The sequence below is a fragment of the Haliotis rufescens genome, unplaced genomic scaffold (genome assembly GCF_023055435.1).
Source record: "Haliotis rufescens isolate VD_foot unplaced genomic scaffold, xgHalRufe1.0.p SCAF_12, whole genome shotgun sequence".
In the NCBI taxonomy this organism is placed as follows: domain Eukaryota; kingdom Metazoa; phylum Mollusca; class Gastropoda; order Lepetellida; family Haliotidae; genus Haliotis; species Haliotis rufescens.
The window spans coordinates 5,333,522-5,351,982 of record NW_025963802.1 but is presented as its reverse complement, the minus strand read 5'-3'; positions in this window follow the sequence as shown (position 1 = coordinate 5,351,982).

Sequence of the window (18,461 nt, the reverse complement as noted above, 5' to 3'; positions counted from 1 at the left end):
TGTGTAACACATTTATTAAACGTCTAAATATTCAGTTATTTTATAAAGTGACTGAAAAACATTTCCATCTGTATTATTATGACAACGAATTCCAAACATTTTGATGTTTAATGTCATCACCAAGAGACTGAAAATGTAACGTTGAAAAGTACGTTTCTAAGTTGTTTGGCTTTTAATCCTACATAATAATCTGTTGTGAAGTGTGTAGGCCCTTTTGATCGTCTTGATCAATCTGGACAGATTTTTTAGTCAAAATGACTGAAATATTTACACATTTTATAAATTGCCTGAGAGAATCACATTTTACAAATTGACGGTAATATATACACGCTTACAAAGGAAAAGACCTGTGACAACAACGACTATCGCGCATTGAAGAATTTCCCAACCAAGACGTAGAGAAACACGAACGAATTGGTTCAAATGAAGGTCTGGAAAACAAAATGCAGATATCATAATTACAACCTACCAAATTTATGTGTATAAGTTTTAGGCAGCTTCCTTGTTCGAGGAATGTATCAGTGAATATCCACACAAAGGAACAATATCCCACTCGTCTGCAGCTGTACAAAGAAACTTATTCGATGTCACGTGTCTCAGTAACAATCAAATATTTTAAAAGATATATATCGTTTCGGGATATTATAACCCGTGTTCGTTTCTCAACTGATCGCTTGGATTGTTTCAGGTGTTTTACATAGGTGTCAAGTCTCAATGGTCGGCTGAGAAAGCCCACGTGACAACTATTTTCATAGCGTCCACGGTTCCTAAAAATTCCATTGAGTGATAGATAACAATGATCAATCAATCAACGTATTATCAGTTAACCCTTTGAACAAAGTATGTTGTTTTTACATCGGCACTTCGCGCCATGATATGAGTGTATTCCCTTTGTTTTAGTAAACCTAGACATGTAAACACTCACTCTTGACATATCCACTGTGCAAGATAACAGTGATTAATCAATCAACGTATTTTCTGTTAATCCTTTGATGACTAGGAACGATCCGTTGATTTACAAAAAAAAGTAAATCAACTGATCATTCATCTCTTGCTGGACTGCCACGTGCATATTACATAACACACATTTCACCTCACTTCAAACCTGGATTTAGATTGAATAATTACCCCAGACACAATAAATGCCAAATGGGAACCTTTGTCAGGTAATATAAGTGGTGCTACCACTAATTGTACCTGTAATAAATTCATTAACTGAGCATCAAGTGAATGACGACAAATACACAAGTGTAGGGTTATACGAGAAAACGTGGATGACAACAAGGGAGTAGTAATCGTATTATCGACGCAAGCCGAAATCCGAAAATGCTTTCACTGCATGGATACTGTTTTTAGTATTAAACTATAACCATCTGGGGTATTTCCAAATGACAACATCCGATGAGCTCCCTTGTTCTTTTTGTCTGTTTGTTTAGGCTGAAGAAATGAATTAACATGCGCCCTTTGTCGAAATCTTTATAGATCACTGTTAACCAATCAGTGTTCAAAAATGCGTAAAACAAATATTGCCTCCAGCCTCCAAGTTTATTTAGCTGTCCTTGCAGACGGTACCCCAGTCTCTGGTCACGCTCAGTTGCGTTGCGTATCATCCGGGTACTCACGGGGGAAAAACAATAACAAAGGCAACAACCAGTCCGTTAGATCAGTGCCCCTTTAAGGGCTGGAATGTTTTTGTGAAGGCAGTTAGAGCAGACGAATTTCCCCCCTCGCTGTATAATGACGGTCGCTAACCATATATGTGTATTTTTACTGTTTTTGGCTTGATTTGATTGTCCTTTGGTGAAAACAAATGTTCAATTGTGAAAGCAAACCCTTTTCCCCTGAACGTTCAAAGACAGCTGACTTTGTTTTTTTCTGAAATATCAACGTTTGGAGTCGTTTATATATTCGGAAATCCATATTATGGTTAATATTTATAATATAATATGGACAATGGTAAAATTCATTATCACAGTTTAAGTGCTATTCACAAATGTATGTAAATCTACTTCGTGATGAATGAAGCATGGCAATAAATGTATGCATCTGATTCTTCATTTGTTCTGTATTCTTTGACGAGAATGAGTTTCGTTAATATTGATCACTCTCACAGATTTTTTTATAAGAGGATAGGACTTTAACTGGAGAATAGTTATGAAAAATATATATATAAGTATAGGCGGTCTGTGCACATGTGGTGAAACTGATACCTCATTGATTTGCTAATCGGGACTTGGAAATCATAGTCTGTCATTAAATTGATTTTAAAATATATTGTTTTGACTGTAGTACGTCCTGACATCATAATATTATGTGGTAAACAACTTATCTTATCTTATGTTAAGTAAAACAATTATTGATAACTTCCTGAATTCCAATTGTTCAATGAACAGAATTATTCACAGCTCTGGCGTGAGACAACAATAAATTAGATGTTACCAAAGATTGTCCATTTTATGATCTTAGGCACATGTCGGCGCACTTACATGTGAGCCGTCTAGACGACTGTCTGTTTTGTAATTAAATGGCAGCTGCCATCCAGCCGAATACTTAATCTTGAGACCTATTAGTTGTCCCATAATTAACCGAAACATTAGCCCAAGAAACCAAACTCTAGCTCGCAAACACCCCTTACTCACCCCAATATCCCAAAGAAAAACTAACTAACTCAATGAACACCAAACTCAAAATCTTAAACAAAACTGCAAAAAATCAAATATCTTCACCCCTAAACTCAAAATACCCAAAATAGACACACCGCTAGCTAACCAAATAAATAAACAAACCGACCCAAACATAGCTAAAACCACCACACTTGCATACATACACGAACATTGGCCAAATGGGTGTCACATATACACTGACGGATCTTCAGACCCGATCTCCCACCACACAGGCTTCGGAGTCCATACCACACAACCAGTTATATCCACACAATCTTACCGACTCCCTAACAACCAATCTATATTCACGGGCGAACTTATGGGCATGGCCTCAGCCCTGCATAACCAAACTAAAAACAACAATAAAATCCTAATTCTCACCGACTCCCTTAGTGGACTACAAGCCCTCCAAAACAAAAATACCAAAAAACGACCTAAATTAATAAACCAAATACTTAAAAGCTCCAACGACCTAACAAAAGCAGGCAAACAAATAACCTTCTTGTGGATCCCCGCCCACGTAGGAATTTACGGAAACGAAAGCGCCGATAAAGCAGCTAAATTATCTCTTAAAATACCAAAAATAAGCCTAAACCTACCTATCTCGAAATCAGAAATTAGAAGTGTAAACAAACAAAAAATAACCAAAAAATGGCATAATCAATATCAAAACTCAAATAGCCAAATCAAAAAAGTGCTCAGAAAACCACTAGCCAAACCTAAAATCCTACACCCATCTAAAAAAATTACAAAATAATTACAAAATCCAAACAGGACACACGAACCTAAATAACCACCTAAAAAAACTTAAAAGACACACCACAGGCAACTGCCCCCACTGCAAACAACCCGAAACCACAGAACACGCACTCATCCACTGCACCCACTACCAAACACACAGAACCACACTACAAACCACCCTCAATCTAAATAAGGTTCCTACTCTAGATGAAATACTAAACCCTCAAAATAAACTACAAAACTTCAAGGCCCTAGGCGTATTCCTAATCAAAACAGACCTAATTAAGCGCATCTAAAAACTAATTAATCTACCAATCCAAAATCCAATAAACATACAAACACCCACCTCACCCGGCTCCCTAAGTTCCCTCCTCCACCCACCTCGGCATTTATTCCAAATTTAAAAATCTCAAAAATTCAATATAAGCAAACCCCTAAAAGCCCCCTCTTGGGTTGCACACACCACTTTCACCCTTTTCGGAATACACTAAATGGTCCGGACAGGCCCGTGTGCGAAATACGCTGCAGTCGGAAAGCGCACGTTAAATCTTCTATATCAGTCAGTAGTTGTCTCAGCACTACACAATCAGCAATCTAAAAAACAACAAAAAATCCTCATCCTAACCGACTCCCTCATTGGACTACAAGCCCTCAAAAATAAAAACACTAAAAACCACCCCAAACTAATAAATCAAATACTCAATAGCTCAAACAACTTAACTAGGGCAGGTAAACAAATAGAGTTCATTTGGACCCCCGCCCACGGAGGAATCTTTGGAAATGAAAAGGCAGATAAAGCAGCAAAATTATCCCTTTAACTCCCAGAAATAAGCTTAAACTTACCCAGCTCAAAATAAGAAATCAAAAGTCTCACTAAACAAAAAATCAACAAAAAATGGCAAAATATATACCAAAACTTAAATAGCCAAATCAGGAAAGTACTCAAAAAACCCTAAATAAACCAAAAATACTACACCGATCTAAAAAAATCGACAGAATAATTACTAAACTACAAACAGGCCACACCAAACTAAATAATCACCGTAAAATAGCTAATCTACACAAAACAGGAAACTGCCCACATTGCAAACAACAAGAAACACCAGAACACGTACTCATTCACTGCACACACTACCAAACACACCGATTGTCGTGATTGGAAAATTACCGGAACCTAGTTACCGATTAAAAGATGTCTATTGATTAATTGGCGGCAACACCACCAAAGCTATCCCGAAATATCCTGCCACTGTCATCGCCCTATTGATTTCCTGCTTGTTTGCGCCGACACTACAACTTTCCGTCTCCATCGGTTTTAAAGCCATAACCATCAATTTAAACGTTGACTTTGTTACAATTTTCGAAGGTTTTGGGGATGCATTTTAACGTTATAACACTACTTTTAGTGATAATAAGTATATATTTATGACGCCATACAATAACTAGTATTCTTCTAACTATATAGTGTGTAACTAATATATTCAGTTATGATAATTATAAGAGACATTTAATATATATATATATATATATATATATTGTATATAATATAAGTTATCTACAATGGACTAGTGATGTGTAACTCTATGTGTGCTCAACCTCTGATGTAACTTGTGTATCTTTGAATGCTATAGTATGTATAGTATATCATGTTATGTTTTATTACAGGGTGGTTGACTGAGGGATTGATTGCTGAATCAATTGAATAAATGTCACCTCTACACACAACCACAGCTTGTCATTTTTCGAAATGAACTATCCCTGTAACATATAGTTTTGGGATATTAGTTTTCCTTTTCTTGAGTGTAGCATTAGAATTGAATGTAGCCGAAAATGCTCAGAAATAAAAGTTTTTAAGGTTATATGTTTATCGCCCCTTTTAACAGTATTTCTTTTTACGACGTGTCAGTTTGATATTGGAGGAAAGTCGGAAGTGATTTGGGTGTAATAGTCATCGCCACTTGAAACAGAATCACGAAATATCGCGATAATTGATAAACAAAAATAGCTGTATGTGTGCTGCTACTTGTAAAGTGAAAACAAGCCATTCCAACGATAAGGAATATTACTTACAGTAATAACAACATTACAAAGTGCGCTTTTCAAGAAAATATTCATTTTGCTTGAGATAAACATCATCATTGAGTCTTGATCAAGTGTTTACAATCCGGGTAAGAATCGCCAGTCAAGTGACTGCAAGCAGTTATATTTAGCAGTGAACTTGGTCAGTACCGCTTTAAATACAACATCTGCACGTTGTTTTCTTTTAGTTCGTGCTGGTAATGTACACACCCCGCACCCGCTGTTAAGTATAGCCTAAATATAGCCACCTGACTGCCGAAGCACGTAAATTGACAAGTCTGGTAGCATAAGTCAGGAACTGTAACCAAAGATTGTAGCTTCCTGGAATGCCTAAGAAATACCACCAACTTGACATCAAAGGTGCTTCCAAACCTCTCCTCAAATTAATGACGTTAACTTAATTTAATGTGACGCCATTCATAAATGATTATAGTTCCATGCATCAAGGATGACATTCGTGTACAGGTTAATAGCTGTTTCGCTTGAAGACATGGCGTTACAGTTCGCTGGTTGGACTCGCCGAACCTGCTTTAACATACTTACGTCTTATCCTGTCGTTATGGCGTAGTCCACTACAGTGGTTGTGGTACATGTGCAATATAAAGCAAGGGTTTGTAACTCGATATTTCTAAATTTCCCTGTAGACGGTGATTACTATATTTTCTATACCATAATCATCAAATTTCAGTGAAAGATACTCTTTCGTCTTAGGAGGCAATTCTTTTCTATCGGGAATGAATATATAAGAATCATGAGATCCTTCATATGTCTTTGGGTCACATGTGTTCCCAGTAACCAGGCACCTTCTCTCCCTCCGACTCTGTCTGGTTGGGACGTAGAATGCACGATTTGCCTTCATGTGATCATAGTCCAACTTCTCGAACCCGCCTGCTGGATATATGTCGCCGTTTGTGATCATCACAAGTTTGTCTGTATAAGTTTTATGCGCGATATCAAATAAACTTAGGTAGGAGTAGGCGTTCGGTACTTTTTCGAAATTCAACTTTGGTTGTTTGCCTAAGACTGAATTGATGTATTTTGCCATACCGTCTTGATCGTAAAATAAGTGCACTTCGTTGACACACTGATGTTGGAGGGTATAGTTCAAACTTTCCGTAAAGTCTTTCATTCGATCTGCAATCTTCAGTGGTTGGTTTAAGTTTGACTTTTTATACTTGGGGTCTGTCATCAGAGGGAATGATGTGAAAACTATCAGGTGACTTTTGTTGAGCGTAGTAGTTGCTATAGTGTTGAACGTCGTTGTGAGTTTTTCAGTGTCTACTAATGCCAAAGATTTGAAGGTCAAGGCATATTTACCCACATACACGGCAAATGCTACTATTAACAACAATTGTGTATTTCGGAAGTAATTACGAAATACCATCTTGTGTAAAAGGAACACTGTCTACAGGCGAGGTTTGGCGGTAAATTAGTCTACAGATGTCCTTGCGCTTGAAGCACAGAGTTACAAACCAAGTTGTGGGCGTAAGGTTAGGGTGTATGTTTGATGCAAGTCTGTCGCCACTTCCAATTTAAACTAGAAGACGCACACAAACTCTTGGGCATGCCCAGCGCTTTAGCTGTTGGAAGTGTCACTAACAACGTCCTGTATTAACAGCGAGTAATGGACGTCAGTTGTGACGGTCAGTTGCCTCCAACAAGCAAGGATGTTGACTGTTCCGCTAAGACAGTACTGATGCAGACTTTTGCTTTCAGACAGCACGGATGCAGATCGTTGCGTTCAGACAACACGATGGAGATCGTTGCACTCAGACTGATTCCCTCATTTATAGTAATGTTCCCTTTCTGAAACGCAAAAAGAACGCCCCATAATATTGGCCACCATACGGGGATCTATAGCCATGCAAGTTAAAAGAATGCATTGATACAACATCATTGATTAGAAATGTATCAGCGGTAACGATCTACATTAGCTATGGGGCGAGGATGGCCCATTCGTCTCGCTGTGCAGAGTTGCATCCCATGGTGTCTCTTAGAACCTATCTGATCGTGGGTTCGAATCCCGATTCGCCCCGATCATGTTTCCAGGTTTGGCAATATCATACCTGCTCTCATGGGTTTCACAAGACCTAACCATAATCATTTAGAAATTTCTTCTAAAAGTAGAGTCCAATGTTCGAATCCGAGTATGCGTTTATATGGGACTATTCATATTCTAGAAATTAGTTGTGACAAGTGGAATTCATATCATGTGGATTCTTCAAGGTGCTCTTTCTGGATAGATTTCAAAGTCCATTATACGACTCTTGCCCTTTATGACATTTCTGAGTATTGGACAAGTATATACAGATATCCCTCAGGTAATAGTTCGCGAAGGTACTGAGAGTTCTCTAAAAACATCTCTAGATGAAATCTCCCACTGAACTGTTAACAGTGGACCCTTGATCGTGGATGCTAGGGCTGTGTGAATTATGTGCATAAGAAGAAGAAGAAGAAGAGAAGAAGAAGAAGAAGAAGAAGAAGAAGAAGAAGATGATGATGATGATGATGATGATGATGGTGATGATTAAGTAGAAACGGAGTTCCATTTGTTCGATCACTTTACTTGAGAGAACCAGCATGAAATAACAATAACGAAATAAGTATTGAACAGGTTGAAAGACGGGCGTGTTTATAATTATAGCTCTTCAGCCCAGAGAATCAACACACCGTACGACTGCACATACAGCAGCTTACATTAGTATTATAATGGCTCTTCAGTCCAGAGCAACATCACACCGTACGACTGCACATACAGCAGCTTACATTAGTATTATAATAGATCTTGAGCCCAGAGCAACAACACACCGTACGACTGCACATACAGCAGCTTACATCAGTATTATAATAGATCTTGAGCCCAGAGCAACAACACACCGTACGACTGCACGTACAGCAGCTTACATCAGTATTATAACTGATCTTCTGCCCAGGGCAACATCACACCGTACGACTGCACGTACAGCAGCTTACATCAGTATTATAACTGATCTTCGGCCCAGAGCAACATCACACCGTACGACTGCACATACAGCACCTTCTGCACATAGAGCAGCTTACATCAGTATTATAATGGCTCTTCAGCCCAGAGCAACATCACACCGTACGACTGCACATACAGCAGCTTACATCAGTATTATAACTGATCTTCGGCCCAGAGCAACATCACACCGTACGACTGCACATGCAGCAGCTTCTGGACATCCAGGATTGCGGTCGCAAACCTATCAACATCATGAGGGCCCCTCTTAGCATTCACATTTTGGAAAATGTTTTTGGCAGACTCCTGTCAAGTTTGTCAGTACTTTGAGAAAACAGGCCAGGAAAGAAGCAACGCCTGTCCAGGCTATCGTCAATGCAGAAGTAGACTCCAGAAGTCGTTCCACATATCCCTTCCTTCTCCAGCTTGAAGAGTTCTCGCTATCGAAATCACCTAAAGACAATCCCTGTCCTGCCACTGACCATAACTGATGTTTACCTTGAAGGGCTGGTGGCCACTACCAGGATGGCAGACGGTGAAGTCGACCATACGACTAAGGTAATCTGCTTTCTGGTTCTCATAACGACGGATCCACTGTAAATGTAGATCAATGCCATTCTTTACAAATAAGTCAAATATTTCTAAAGCAAGTGACTGTAAGTGGATCTTCATACTCCCTTTCTCAATGACTGTTGCAACATTTTGATTGTCTGTGAACCACTTGATACTCTGGTGGTATAGACTAGACAAAAATACTCTGTAACACCATATGCACAGCTTTCAGCCCCCTCCACATCGATGCAACAACATCAATACTCAGAGATCTTGTCATCAGCTGAGAGACTGGACCCATCACAATTTTCATATATATTATCTGACAAACGACAGAAGCTATGTATTTAACTGGGAAATATCTATGTTTAGATTGTACCTTATCCCCTTTTCTGTCAGGAACACTCATGATCATAGATGTTGTATCAAACCTGAAACCTAACCACTCAACTGACTGAGACGGCAACCAGAGGGGCTTTACTACTTTAGGAACGAAACCTGATCCGAGTACTGCTTAACAGCTGCACCCGACGCGTGTGCCTCGTCCCGTAAAGAACTGACAGGTCTTGCGAACTATTGATTCCCTTGGGATGAGCCTCCGGCTGCAAAACTTGACATTCTCTGGGCTGACACTTTGTTTTCATTTCAATTTGTTTTTAAATATAACTTTGTATTCATTACTCACTTGTGTATGTATCAACTTGTTCTCGTCACTATATGGCTGAAATAATGCCGATGCGACGTTAAATTTAAGCTCACTCACTCACTCACTCAACCACTCACTCACTCACTCACTCAAGTGATGGCTTGCCCGAGTCTCGTGTGACCACAATGTTTGTAGAGTTTATATTCTTCAAACAGAACGGCATCCATTGGGTTATGGTATATACCCTGTGGTGAAATCACGTATCTATCTTACACATGATGATCTTATATTATTTGATAAAAATAAAAACCCAGTATATATCAGTTTTGAAGCGCTCTTTTTAAACTTCGAGCAAAAACCACTGAAATATATAAACAAAAGTTCCTGTGACCCCAATATTTTAGTGTATTTTTCAAACAAGTAAAGTTTGGTTTTCAATATTGTAGAACATGTATGGAATCAAGTCACAAAAACGCAACTGCTACAGAAAAAGATGCATTCCATGCAAAAGTTGACTTTTATGCAAGCCCCATGCATTACACTACCCAAGAATGGGAATAAAAACGTGCGTTAACGGGATTCCATATGCATTGTTTAGCATCGTGCTGACAACAACCACTCAGAAAAACAACAAAATTACGCAATTATTCAACATTACGAAATGCCACAACTGTCCGAAAATGAGCGTCTGCGAGCCATTGGTATGCTTGAAGCAGGATCGAGTCAACGTGATGTTGCAAGACAATTTAACGTCCACAGAAACACAATTTGGTGTTTATGCAACTTTGGCAACAGACGAATGCAGTCAGAGACCATCCTCGGAGTGGCAGGCCACGCGTAACCAATAATCGACAAGACAACTGGATTCGAACAACTCACCTACGAAATCGATTCCAGCCAGCAACAGTGACTGCAAGAAGCATCCCTGACCTTCGACGAATAGCTTCACAAACCGTACGTCGCCGCCTCAGATGTGCAGGATTGTCGCCAGAAGACCCGCCAGACGTCCCATTTTCACAGGAAACCACCGTCAAGCACGTCTACAGTGGTGCAGACAGCGTCTACGCTGGACGGCCATGCAGTTGGGACAAGTCTCGTTTTCACCTCAGCCACAGCGATGGACGGATTCGAGTGCACCGACGTCGAGGTGAACGTTACGTCAATCATTGTGTCATGGAAGAAGATCGGCTCGGGGGCGGCAGCGTTATGGTATGGGGTGGGATTACAGCAAGATAGAGGACCGTTTGATATGGACAGCGCTACCGCGACGAGATCATCGGCCCTGTTGTTCTTCCGTTTTTGCGTCGTCATGACCCAGGCATTACCTTTCAACATGACAACGCCTGGCCTCATATTGCTTGACGACCGCCTCCGTGGTCTTGTGGTAGAGCGTCCGCCCGGAGAGCGGAAGGTCCAGGGTTCGATCCCGGGCCGCGTCATACAAAAAGACGTTAAAAGATTGTACTTGTTGTTACCCTGTCTGGCGCTCGGCATTAAGGGGCTAAAACAAGGACTGGTCGGCTCGGAGTCAGTATACTGTGTCTGAGTGGGGTATTCATGTTAAACTGCGGCATGGTATCTCAGTGAGCTAGCACTATAAATCGGCATCAGTCCGGACTAGTACAAGCAGCCACACACACACATACACGTGCATGCACGTCGCTATATAAGTGCAATAATCTTGGACGCGACGTTAAACCCAATTTCACCTCACCTCACCATATTGCTTGACTTGTTCAGGATTCTCTTCAACAAAACAACGTGAATGTCATCCGCTGGCCGGCTCGCTCCCCTGATCTCTCACCAATCGAGCACATGTGGGACACAGACACTCCAGGAACTTCGAAACATGCTCCAGCAGATATGGACAGATATCCCACAGGACTTTGTGCGACGCCTGGTCCATTCCATTAGACGAAGATGTGTTGCTTGCATCGCAACTAGAGGTGGACACTCACGCTATTGATTTATTAATTGACATTTTGGCATGTTCACGCTATTGATTTGTTAATTGACATTTTGGCATGTTCATGTTTTGATCTCCCCGGCATATAATTAAAAACCGTTAAATATATCTATATTAAACATTGCATTTATATCAGTGAAGTTGTGCCTTTTGCTATTTTGGAATTTTTCCATTTTTTTTATTTTCCAATTTTCATGAAAACATGCTGGACATAGGCTAACTTTGTGAGTTATGTTTGTTTCCGGAGCAGAACTCCGAAACTGTAAAAAACTTTCTTTATCAAACTTTGCATTTATATCACTCAAGTGGTGTAGTTGTGCCTTTTGCTATTTTGCAATTTTAGAAATGTTTATTTTTTACGTTTCCATGGCAACAAGTTGGACTTAGGTTCTATAAGGGTGGTGTTCATTTCCGAAGCTTAACTTAAAAGCTGTTAGATACTTTCTTACAAAACTTTGCATGTCTACCAGGTACATACTGAACTGGTGCCTTCTGCTATTTAGGAATTTTAGAATTTTTTCAATGGCAACAAGTTGGACTTAGGTTCTTATAAGGGTGGTGTTCGTTTCTTGAAATTTGTCATTTGTTTGCATCAAAAACACACAGAAACACACTTGTTTTACTTTCCATTTCATACGGATGCGACCATGGTGGATCTTTTCTGGGTAAACAATGTATGCTTCTTCAAGAACATTCAACTCTTGACTCATTACATACAGAATTGCATATTTACTTGTGGTTACTTTACAGACAGCTGCCGGGGACATCTTTCTGATGACTCTTGTTTATGAAATCACGCATTTTCTGAAGTCAGTATGGCAAATTAAACCATTTGAACACTTACAGGAGTCTTGTATCTGTTGCAAACCGAAATTGTTTCAGATTTAGTAAAAAACATAACTTTGCATTAAATCTTATGCAATGTCACAGGAACTTTTGTTGTTCAGTATACATGGAAATAACTTACGGTGTCGATATAGACCCGTGAAGATCCGGGGTAGAATAGGTATTCAGCCACCCATGCTTGCCGTAAAAGGCGACTATGCTTGTCGTAAAAGGCGACTAACGGGATCGGGTGGTCAGGCTCGCTGACTTGGATGAAGCATGTTATCGTATCCCAATTGCGTGGATCGATGCTCATAACGTCAATTTCTGGATTGCCTGATCCAAGTTCGATTATTTACAGACCGCCGTCATATAGCTGGAATATTGGTGTATTGGTGGAATATTCAGTATTTTTTCACTCAAATTCAAGCATTGCATCAATGGCGAATTTAAAGGTGCTATAACGCAACGCAAAATATGTTACCATGAAGTGACTAGAAGAACGATACAAATCAAATGACCGACATCCAAAAGGGAATCGTGAAATGGGAATTTATTATCCCCCGCCACGAAGTGGAAGGGGGATATAGGAATGGGTGCTGTCCGTCCTTCCGTCCGTCCGTCCGTCCGTCACATTTCGTTCCCGGAGCAGAACACAAAAAAGCATGAGAGATAACTTAACCAAACTTGGCACATAGATAGGTCTAGTGGTGAACTGGTGCCTTTTGACAGTTTGGGAATTTAAAAAAATATATATTTCGAGTTTCTGAACTGAAACTGAAAATGGCGGTAGTCCTCGTTTCCGGAGCAGATCTTGAAAACCGTACGTTATTTCTTCACTAAATTTGTCATCTCGCAGTATTGAATATATTTCCTTTCTTGTTGGCAAGTTCTGCATTGCTTATGTGTATGTCCCTCCAAAAGTGTCATTGACACGATTGTCGCATTCACTTACTAACTTCGGGATCTCTCCAGCAGCATGAATGTTACTGGGGATTTCAACTGTGATCTGAGTGAAAAACTGAAACTTGAAGATTTCTTTAATGTGCCGAAAATGACTCAACTCATTCACTCTCTAACCCACTGTCTTGGAGCTACACTGGACTTGTTGTTTACTGATCATGCCAGTGCTGTAACATTCCAGACTCCAGTCTACTACTCAGATCATCAGATGATTGGTGCTGTACTTCTCAGTACAACTCATGGTGACCCCTGCTCTCATTGATCTCTAAGATTAAGTAATAACACAACTCATTACAAATACAACAGTGTAACTGATCTTAAACCTATTCAACTGTTTAAACACTGCCTCCTATCCTGTATATATTCTTGTCAACCATACTCTGTACTTCACTCGCTTGATAACGGTGTTAGAACCTACACCGAAAAGCCGCTCCTAATTTTAATATAGAAGTGGTTCGTCCATATGTCTCATCCTTACTCCAACACCAGTAATAACCTTTTTTAGTGCTGCAATTAGGCAATAAAATTACAAAAAGGTCAAGTGAACTTAGTTCACAGGAGCTAATGCATTGCACACAACCGGACATGTCATATTGGCGGGGGATATGAGTATTTCATGCTTGTTCTAATTTTCTTGGTGTTTGTATGTTCAACCATTTGACTCTTGGTCTATAGTGACTCTTTACACCACTCAATGTACTGGTCTAACAAAACTAGTGCACTCCAATGCACGACGGTTCGAATGGCACAGTGACCTTAAAGGCATGTCAGCAGACACCCTCAAGATACATTAAAATGCAAACATGCTTAGTAGTATCTAATGTGTCAGGGTGAACACATTGTGTCCTAATATGCATGGCGTATCATTACTTTCATGAGTTTGTTTAAAAGGGACGCGCTGGTCACTGGCTAAACTCAGCTGGCGACATAAAGCCAGAAACTCGAGTCGTGAAGGTTCGTGGTCTGTATTAAACTGTTCAGCTTGTCATACATTTATTTATTTGCTTTTTATGGACACCGACTCTGGCAGTTGAAGGTCATATAATTTATATTAAAGATTATTTAAAATTTGCAACAATTTTCAGCACTACAGTGTACATATTGTTTTTATGGACTTTTTTTGTACTTGTAAATACACTGTGGAACACATTTGGCTTATCTGGGTAACAAATCAATTCTATAGCATGAAAAGTGCATGAAATGCATCACCAATGTCACTACTATGACATGAAATACGCTTTCTTACTTGGCTCCAGCGACCAATTTCGACTGAATTTGTGAGTACCATTGGGTTTTTTCAGTTCGGATTTAAATATTCTATACGTTCCAACTTTTGATGATTCAAGCATTTAAGGACTTGTCTTGTAATCCACTTGACACAATACATTTTAGTGAATGGACAGATTTAAACCTTGTGAATCCTGTATACCTTTAGCATGCTTATCATCTAATAACAGTTTGTACAATGCATACGAGATTTCAGTTGCTTTTCCTTATACAATATGCGCCCAAAATGACACCACACGTGCATATATGTGGATATAAATGGATTTTCTGTCAAGCTCCCGGCATATTATATATGATGGGGTGCTTGCCTTTTAATTAAGTTTGACTGATAAAAGTTCAGCAATTTTCACATGATTATGATTAAACTCATTAAATAGTACGATGAGCACCGTCACCAGAAACTAACTATAACTGTTCTCCCATTTGTCAGCAGCCCATTTGGGAGACACCCCATTTGTCAGACGACCAAATCATCAGATAGATCAGTCAAGTGTGACCAGTGTAACTGCCTGGTGTTACCTCAACCTCAACTCCCAACTTTGGGGAGAGTAAGCTAGTCCAACTCATTAAGTGATACAGATAAACCAGATTATGATTGTGTTTATGAGTTAGGTTTGATCAGTGAAGATTAATACAAACCCTTTAACCGTTGAGTTTGTTTTGCATTATTTTCATTAAATTGATTAAACTTCTCCATAACCTAAGTATAATCTCACATGAACTATTTGTTCATGAAGTCTAAGTCAGCAATGGATCACCTTCATGGCTGGTATTCGCGGAGATGAGTACATTGAGTTTCAGAAAGGAACCTCACAAGTATTCCTTGATGGGTTCACCTACTCAAAGAATCGAACCAGAGACCAGACCACACAGTATTATCAAGACCTGACGAGAGTAATATTCCACTGTTGGGGACTAGAAATTGAGAACTGAAAATTATGTAATTTCTGTGTCTTTCTAATAATGTGATAATATAAACATTTCTCTCTATAGGTGCTATAGTGAAATATGTTCCACATAAAAGTTGAATTAACATATCCTGTAAATCATTCAAAATATGTGATTTCTGGTGAATATTTCAGAATGTGAGATTTCTGGAATGATAAAGTGCATACTAAACCTTTCCTGCAAATTCCTAAAAATGTGTGTTTTCTGGTCTGTTAAACTTTAATGAAAGGTAAAAAGGTAAACTATTGTTTGATCGGCATTACTCAGAAGTTGAGGGATGACAAAGTAGAGATAATTTATGGATAACAACTTCTTTATGTATTGGAGAAAACACGCTCACGCTTGTCATTTGATTTTACGTTTCATTACATGTTACAATCTGAACGGGAGTTATATTAATAAAATACCCTGGGATATTATATAAAAATCCCAGGGACATTACAAGGTCCCTGTTAAGGAGATTGAACCCGAATGGATAGTAAAACTTCAAAATAGGTCCTAATGCCTATAGAACGAAGTCTCTTACTTAATAGCGATCCCAATAAATAGGTTTATAATTACAGTAAAGGCGACGTTTCGGTATATATCCTTATGCCGTTGTCAAGCAAGGCTGAATAATGAGCATGGTACAGAATATGTATAGTAGTTGGAGGATTAACGGTGACAACAATTACTTACATCAACAACAGTAGGATAAAACTGTAACAACATGATGGCCAGAGAACACATGATGAGGAAGCAAAAAAAACCAGGAAGCCTATGGAACAGTGTAAGTTTACATACGTGAGTCATTTATAAGAAAAGAAGTTGTTATCCATAAATTAAACTATTGCTTGACTTACCAACCTTGACAAATACTGGTATGAGCTGTCTGACAATTCAGAGGTGATACGGTCTACTGCTTGCTGTAGTTGTATCGATTGTGGGCATTCTGGCTGAACGATTCCACACGTTGCGTTAACCAAGTGTAACAATGAAGCGCCTGGCTGCATTGTTTTCCTGTAATTCATTGCAATCATTTAATTACATATGCATGGCATATTGAATTTTATTCAGATTTTTAAACGGTTGTTAATGAAAGTGACAAAAACATTACATTCTTTTTTTACATACGCACATTTTCATGATATAGCCGTAATTATACAATTCTGCTGTATTTAATTATTATTAATTATTTTTACTCGTTGAATATTTAAAGAATGCACACAATGTATTAAATAAAATGTGACGTTCGAGCATGGACAAACATGGAAAGGTCGGGCGCTTTAGAATACCAAAAAAGCCCTGAAATTGTTTTTCAAGTTATTGTTGCATGCATTTTCACTGATGTTAACTATTAGAAAAATGCTGAGTTGGAACAAATGATACTGGGTATAAAACGAAATGAATCAACCCAACCATAGCACGTGTAATTGTACATAAAAAAATCATTTTGAAAAATGATCATGAGAACTTCACTGTTATGCTTAAATTCCAATATTACAGGGATTGAAAAACAAGTATCATGTCCTACTTAAATGGCAAACAACGAGACTGACAACGTTTAACTGACAGTGCCAGATGGCGTTACATACTCACCGAAACACTAAACGCGAATATCATACATGTTGGTAAATATGTGAGGAATGACTCATATTCAAGATTTATTAGTTTGGTTCGAAGTATAAACAATCACACTGGTATCGTGTGCTATTCGACGCTCATGAACGCATCACATGTAACGTCATAGAATTGGGATACAATGACACGCATTTGCATTTGCATAAGCGTCCTCTTATATCTCTCCATTTGACCATTAGATGATGGTCTGTAAGAAGTGGTCCTTGACTATATCAGCTGCAGTAACTAACATATTGCTTGGGACAATTTACTTTCGAAATTCCCCCCTTGATCTCTGTGAATTTGGAACGGAAAACCAAAACCTTCCAAAGGATTATTTGACTTAAGCTACAGGACACATTCGACCTATTTTGTAAACTGCTCTTTCTGGCCAAACTTTCTGGCTCTTTGGCAAGGGACCTAGGAAATCCATGTGTACTCTCTTCATCAGAGTTCCAGCGTGAAAACAATCCATCTTGGCTCGGCATGTTTGAGTAGTTTCTTGTTGTAAGAACACTGTTTACAGGTAGTGATATACTCCCTGACAACCTGGGAACTACGATATATACCAGTAGAACCTGGCTTTGAGATGACGCTCTCTTGTCTTTATTACTCCATTTGTAGCACTGTACACAGACATGAAGACATAGATGGTAACATTGTACACAGACATGAAGACATAGATGGTAGCACTGTACACAGACATGAAGACATAGATCGTAACACTGTACACAAACATGAAGACATAGATGTGATACTGTATACAAACATGAAGACATAGATGGTAACACTGTACACAGTCATGAAGACATAGAATGTAGCACTGTACACAGATATGAAGACATAGATGGTAAGATTGTACACAGGCATAAAGACATGGGTGGTAACACTGTACACAGACATGAAGACATGGCTGGTAACACTGTACACAAACATGAAGACATAGATGGTAACACGGTACACAAGCATGAAGACATAGATGTAACACTGTACACAGACATGAAGACGTAGATGGTAACACTGTACACAGACATGAAGACATAGATGTGACACTGTATACAAACATGAAGACATAGATGGTAGCACTGTACACATACATGAAGCCATGGATCGTAACACTGTACACAGACATGAAGACATAGATGGTAGCACTGTACACAGACATGAAGACATAGATTGTAGCACTGTACACAGACATGAAGACATAGATGG